The following is a 6000-nucleotide window of genomic DNA, read 5'->3' on the forward strand; positions in this document are numbered from 1 at the left end:
ACACACCTGCACACGTGCATCACACACTCACAAGCACACACCTGCACGCGTGCATCACACACACTCACAAGCACATGCATGCCTGTAGGTGCACAGTAGCGAGCAGAAAGAAGCCCTCCTTCTTCACCCTGGGGCCAATGTCTAACTGTGATTTAATTTTCCTTCTATCTAATTCCAAAGGAAGAAAACAACCTTCTCAACCCTCAAAATAATGCTTTGGGTTTGTTGACTTTACCCTTTAACCCAGAGCTGATCATTATTGATTTTTAAATAATTTTGGAATATCTAACGGCGCACTAATTCAAATAAATGGCAACAAATACCAGGAATATGTCAAATGAGTCCTTCGTTTCTCTTCAGTGGTGATAGGCTGAACTTATTCTGGTTAACATTTTTCTCCAGCTGGGGGCTGCTTGGGACTTTATTGGCTTAGATTGATGAGCAGTGTGAAGATGTGGAGTGGTGACCCAGCCTTCTATTTCCATATGTGTAAACATTCGCTGGAGTTAGAAAAGTGTCATTCAAATCAAGGCCAGACCCACAACTCTGGACAGTTTTATTAGTATTTTGGTTTTTAATTTTAGAGCAGCAATGTAGGGTCGAAAAAACAAGAGACTGGAACCAACTGTCTCCTGACTTTAGTGATTTCTGCTTATTAGCTGTGTGATCAGTGGCAAGTGCCTAGGCCTTTCTGCTCCCCAGTTGGCTGCAAAGTGAAAACAACATTTAAACGCATTTTAATGGCTGACATGACACAAGCAAATCATCCAAGAGAATGACTGACTTAAGTAATACATGTTTCCATTAAAAAATGGGGTGGGGAGCTACAGCTCAATGACATCAACGGACATCGGAACACCCTGCAATTGGCACTTTTCTCCAAATAATTTTAAATGGACAAAATGGCAAGAAAAGGAAGAGTATATAAAGCTTAGGAATGGAAGATTGAATTTGAAACCAGGTCCGGAGGAGAAAGCAGAAAAGGAGACGCTGGATGTCTGGGGAGCATGAGCAGGAGCAGGAAGGCGACGCCCAGGAATTCCTGCAGGGCCTTCGACCCAGGCGCAGCCCCTGATTGCTCAGTTTCTATTTTGAGGAGGGAGCTTTGGATTGCAGGGCAGTGGAAACGGGAACATCGCTGGCCCTTGGAGCCTAGAAACAGTGAGGACGACAAATAAAATGCTGAAAATGGAAAAAGAAACTCAAGTCATTTTTTTTAGCTTCAGGCAGAAAGCCAATGTGCCCAAGAATAACTTCAGATTTTTCATTCAAATTTTTTATCACTGATCACTCTTGTTGCTTGGGAGAGGACCCGGAGTAGAATCTGAAGAGGAGCTTTGCAGGGAGGGAAGATACCTGTTGTTTGGGCAGTGGTGTGTTTATCCAGGGCTTGTATTTAGCTGACTGGTGTTTATGGCCAGTGTCTGCTCTGATTGGTGGATCTGTTCTGAGCTGGTTGTTAAATATTTTGATTCCTTCTAGAGGTAATAGAGTGTATATGTACTTAATATATTTCCATGAGTTTGTCGGGTGGAGTATTTATTTAATCTGAGTATTGGTTGTACAAAATGAACTGATTAGCTTATGATTTTTATTTTGACGTTTGCTTTATGAAGTGGTTTATATGAACCTTACTCTCCCTGTGAAGCGTGCTCACTGCATTGCAGCGGGAGTGTCGGAGCTACACATGGGCCTTTGCTCACCCGTGTTTCATGGCCCTGCCCTTCCTGGCCTCTTCCTGTTCTCACTTGCTCTTGGCTGCTCACGGTCCTTGCCAGAGGCCTGGAGAGCCCACATCTTTCATTGCTCCCCGCTCCCAAACCCAGTGCCCCTGGAGTCGCTGGCCTGCCCTGCTTTTGACTTCCACAGACTGGCAACTGCCCACCCTCTGTGTTTCTCCATTCGTTTTTGAGATTCTCTTGGAAATTGTGGGATTTATATAAAAGCTTTTCAAACTTCACCTTTTATGAACTCTAACTTAAAAAACATCTTGTCTGTTAGCAGCTAAAGCCAGTGGGCAGAAAGCTTTCTGAATCAGGAAGAGACAGAGAGTCTGAGTAGCGTCAAAGACCTGCTGTAAAATAATGATCTGCTGTTACTTCACTGGTGTTATTATTAACATGGATTTAACTCTGATGACTGCCATTGAGATCCGTACTCCTGCAGATGGAGGACATCAAGGAGGGAGCATGATCTCACAATTCCAGGGTGTTGGACTGTCACATACATCACTTACGTCAGCCTATACCCATAAAAGAGAAGTGCAATCAGTCAGTTGTGTCACAGAACAGGAAGCATACTAAGATGGTTCAAACGTGTGATTCAAAATCAAATCCCAGTTTGAAAGTGGTTAGCAAATGTTTTTGATATGCTCTGGAATGTAGAGAGATGGAAAAAGTGAATGATTTTCATACAGCCCGAAAAAATCTGAGAAATGAGGTTGCTACCCAGCAAAATGTTGAGTTTAGGTTCACAAACTTCTGAATGCTGGCAACCTCTTGTTATTGGGGATATGGCCCCTGCCCCAAAGGAAAACAGACATGTACATAAATATCAGCATAGGATGAAAAGTTCAATGATTGAGCAATTCACAGATATTCCCATGTATTCCCATAATAATGGGAGTGAAGAAGAGGGGGGAATACCCCAGCCTGAGGGAGCAGGACAGAGCCAGGGTTGAATTTAGAAAGGCTTCCTGAAGGAGAAGCACCTTAAACAAAATCTTCAAGGTTGAATCAGACTCAGCCAAATGAGACAGAGTCAAGGGTGTTTTAGACAGAGGGACTCACGTGAACGAAGGGCCGGAGACTTGCAACTGCAAGGTGCATATCAGAAATGACAACTGTTTTAATATTACTGAGATACCTATGGGACAGGGAAAATAAAAGAGGCAGATGAATTTGCAAAGGTAGGCAGGCCATGAAAGGTTTTCTAAGTCTTTCTAAAGAGCCTGGCCTTTATTCTGTAGTGAACGGGATCTGTCGGAGAGTTTCAGAATGATCACTCTGGCTGCTGTGCAGAGTTTAGATGAGGAACAGGACAAGCCTTCGATCAGAGAGAGGGACGGGGGATTGCTGCTGTGGCGCTGGTGAGGGATGGTGCGGCTGAATCTCGGGCCTAGGCAGGACGTATGAAGAAGAAGCGGCACACGCAGAAACATCTACGAGACGGAACTCAAGATTTGGTGGCTGACAATACAGGGGATGAGGAGGAGGAAGGAAAAAGGGCGTAGTGTAGACTTATGCTCTGTCCTCGGTGGGGAGGACTGCAGAAATGGGGGCGCGTGGGCAGGTGAGGTTCTCGTTTCCATGTTTCCCTGCTCTTCCAGGACCCAAACAGGTGACTTCTGCTGACCTTGCTGAAGAGGAAGAAGGTGACTGTATATTTATAGATTCTCTTCCCACAAGTTTCCTGTCCCAAGCACAGGCAGAGGAGTGACTAATCTCAAGGGTGAGATAGTCTGAGAGTCAGAAGGCCACCTCTGTTTTTTGGGTCACTGCTTATGTGTGGTGTAATTTTTGTAAAAATAATGATCCTTTTGGACTTGGTTTTGTGCAGGCCTAGTGTGCTTTGGGATTTTGCTTGTCCAGGTAGTGTGGACAGTAAGTCTCAGTTGGGGAAGAGGATATTCACAGCCCGAGGCAGGGGGTTCTACCCCACGTTGTCTTCAGTGCCACCTGGAAGGAGCAGGAGGGGATATTTGGGGCCCCAGGCCCACGTATCCTCTTCCACACTGGGAAGGCTCGTGAAGTGAGAGTGACTGTGTGACTGGTAACAAGTCTGGTAGCTCATCACCCTTTGGTTCTTTCTGTCTATTCTTGATGAATCTCTCTGAGAGGAGTTGAGGGCGGGAGTAGCCGTGCTGAGGACAATGGAATGAGGGCTGGCGTCATTTGCTGAAGTAGAGAGCTCGGGAGGAAGAGTGAGCCTGGGGCGTGTCTACACATTCAGTTTTGGCTAAGTGTGCTGTCCACCGGATTTGCCTTTGTGAGTTTGAAGCTGATCCAGCCTTGCTGTGTCTTGGCAAGCACCATATTTAAGGTCTGCTGAGGTAGCCTGGGCTTCACTGTGAACCACATGTTGACAATAACAAATAGTAAATATGTGCAGTCTTTACTATACATAGGGAACACATATGTACATAGGGAAGATTCTGCTCAAAGCCTTTGGAGAACAGAAGTTATTAATCTACAGGGCAAATCCAAGTATAACAAAAGTGTTTGTGATAAATATCTTTTAAACAAAATATTTTCAATTGTTTAGTAAGGCTTCAATCAATTTTACCCCCAGCATTAGTCAACATAGTAAAATTTTATTTTGAGCTCCACATTTGCATAGTTTCTAGAAGTTTGATATTAGGGCTCAGCCCATAATTCATAAACTAATTATGAGGCCATGCAAATACAAACATGGATATAGAGCATCAAATGTGCAAGAAAGTTTACCCTCCTTGGCTGTCACTCATCTGAATTCAGATTCCTTTGGTGTCTATCCTAGAAGGAGAAGGGGAAGGGGAAGAGTGTTCAGGTGAAGGCAGCAGAACGGCCATTTATGAATGAATCTGTCTGTTCATCAGTCAGCATTTCTAAGTCTTCATAAGAGGCAACACAGTGTGCTAAGTTCAGGTAACTCCAAATGAGCAAGACTCCGTGTCCCAAGGGAGCTGAGTGAGCTCTCAGTCGCTGCAAGGCATGGCAATGAGACCGACTAGCGAGGTGTTTGCAAGTGAAGTGAACACAAAGGCCAAGCCAGTTTGCCAAAGGATCCTGCTCAACGGCGAATTCCCAAAAGCCACTTTACTGAAGGATCAGCTCGCTAAATAAATATTTTGCCAACTTTACCACACTTACAGATTTAACAAGGACTTATTTTATGGAGTATTGTTTTAAATATAGTAAATGATTATAAATACATTTTTGTGTGAATATTTTAAGACTATATTTAAAAAATCTGTTCAGTCATAAAGTGTATTTTTCTTACAAATACATTCTTCTTAGCAGTATTTTAAGATCAGTTTGATATTTTTAAAAGCTAAGTTTTCTAGGGAGGCTTAATCTCTTGTAAATATATTCTTATGAATGTATTTATAAATATGCCTTTCTTGAACATGTGTGTGAATGTATCCTTCTAACAAATATAACAGAAATTTAGCATGTCGTGTGGGAGCCTTTCAGTTTTTACTAGTTTCAAATTCTTTTTAGAGTCACTTGCTGTTTTGCTAATATTTTAGTATTATTGAAATTCTTGTGGCAAATTTCACATTATGACCACTTTGATGGATTTATCAACTTTATCAATTAACCAGAATTTGCTTCTTGCACTCACTGGTAAAGGTTATAAGAATAGTGGGATCCTCTGATAAGCCGAAAAGAAGAATCAGTGAACACAAAGTCTGGCCCACTGTCCTAGAGAGGGGGCACCCAGGAGGCCGAGGGCGGAAGAGCAGGGGCAGAGGCAGCAGGAGGGCATGGCTGGGGTGGGTGGGGAGCAGGGGACAGGCAGAAAGGAGGCTGGGACAAGATAATTAAGGCAGAGGGGCCGAGAGACTGAGCCAGCGGAGAGTCTGAGGGCCCCAAATCTGGCCCCCCACCCTGTACATTTTTTAATTCCTGCTAACCTATTTAGTTTGGTTTATTACAGAACTATGTAGGGTCACAATGATCATACAAAATTTTTGGTATATGGCTAAATTCAATAAATTCATCAGAATGACTGAGGGCAAATGAATTTCTTGGCAAACTGGCTTCGGGCACATTGGCCGTTACTTTTTCAGGCATTTCTTACAATGAACATTCAGTGGATCAATTGTAGAAGCAAAACACAGAAAAGGGCCAAATAAATATCAGGAATTAAAAACCACAACTGCAGACATGGATGGATTAACCAGCTCTGTGCTTATAAATCATAGTCCGCCCAGGAGTCACTTATAAGTAGGAGCTGAGCAATGAGAACACGTGGACACGGGGAGGGGAACACCACTGACTGGGGCGTGGACACGGG

The 6000-nt window shown here is 43.6% G+C and overlaps 1 protein-coding gene across 1 annotated transcript in view; it reads right to left on the bottom strand.

Annotated features, from left to right (window-relative positions):
- The window catches only part of KCNMB2 (potassium calcium-activated channel subfamily M regulatory beta subunit 2), a 262400-nt gene that overhangs the window by 20363 nt on the left and 236037 nt on the right, over positions 1–6000 (bottom strand). The window lies entirely within an intron of this gene.

The sequence above is a fragment of the Sapajus apella genome, unplaced genomic scaffold, assembly GCF_009761245.1.
Source record: "Sapajus apella isolate SASKATOON/1434 unplaced genomic scaffold, GSC_monkey_1.0 scaffold38, whole genome shotgun sequence".
Lineage (NCBI taxonomy): Eukaryota > Metazoa > Chordata > Mammalia > Primates > Cebidae > Sapajus > Sapajus apella.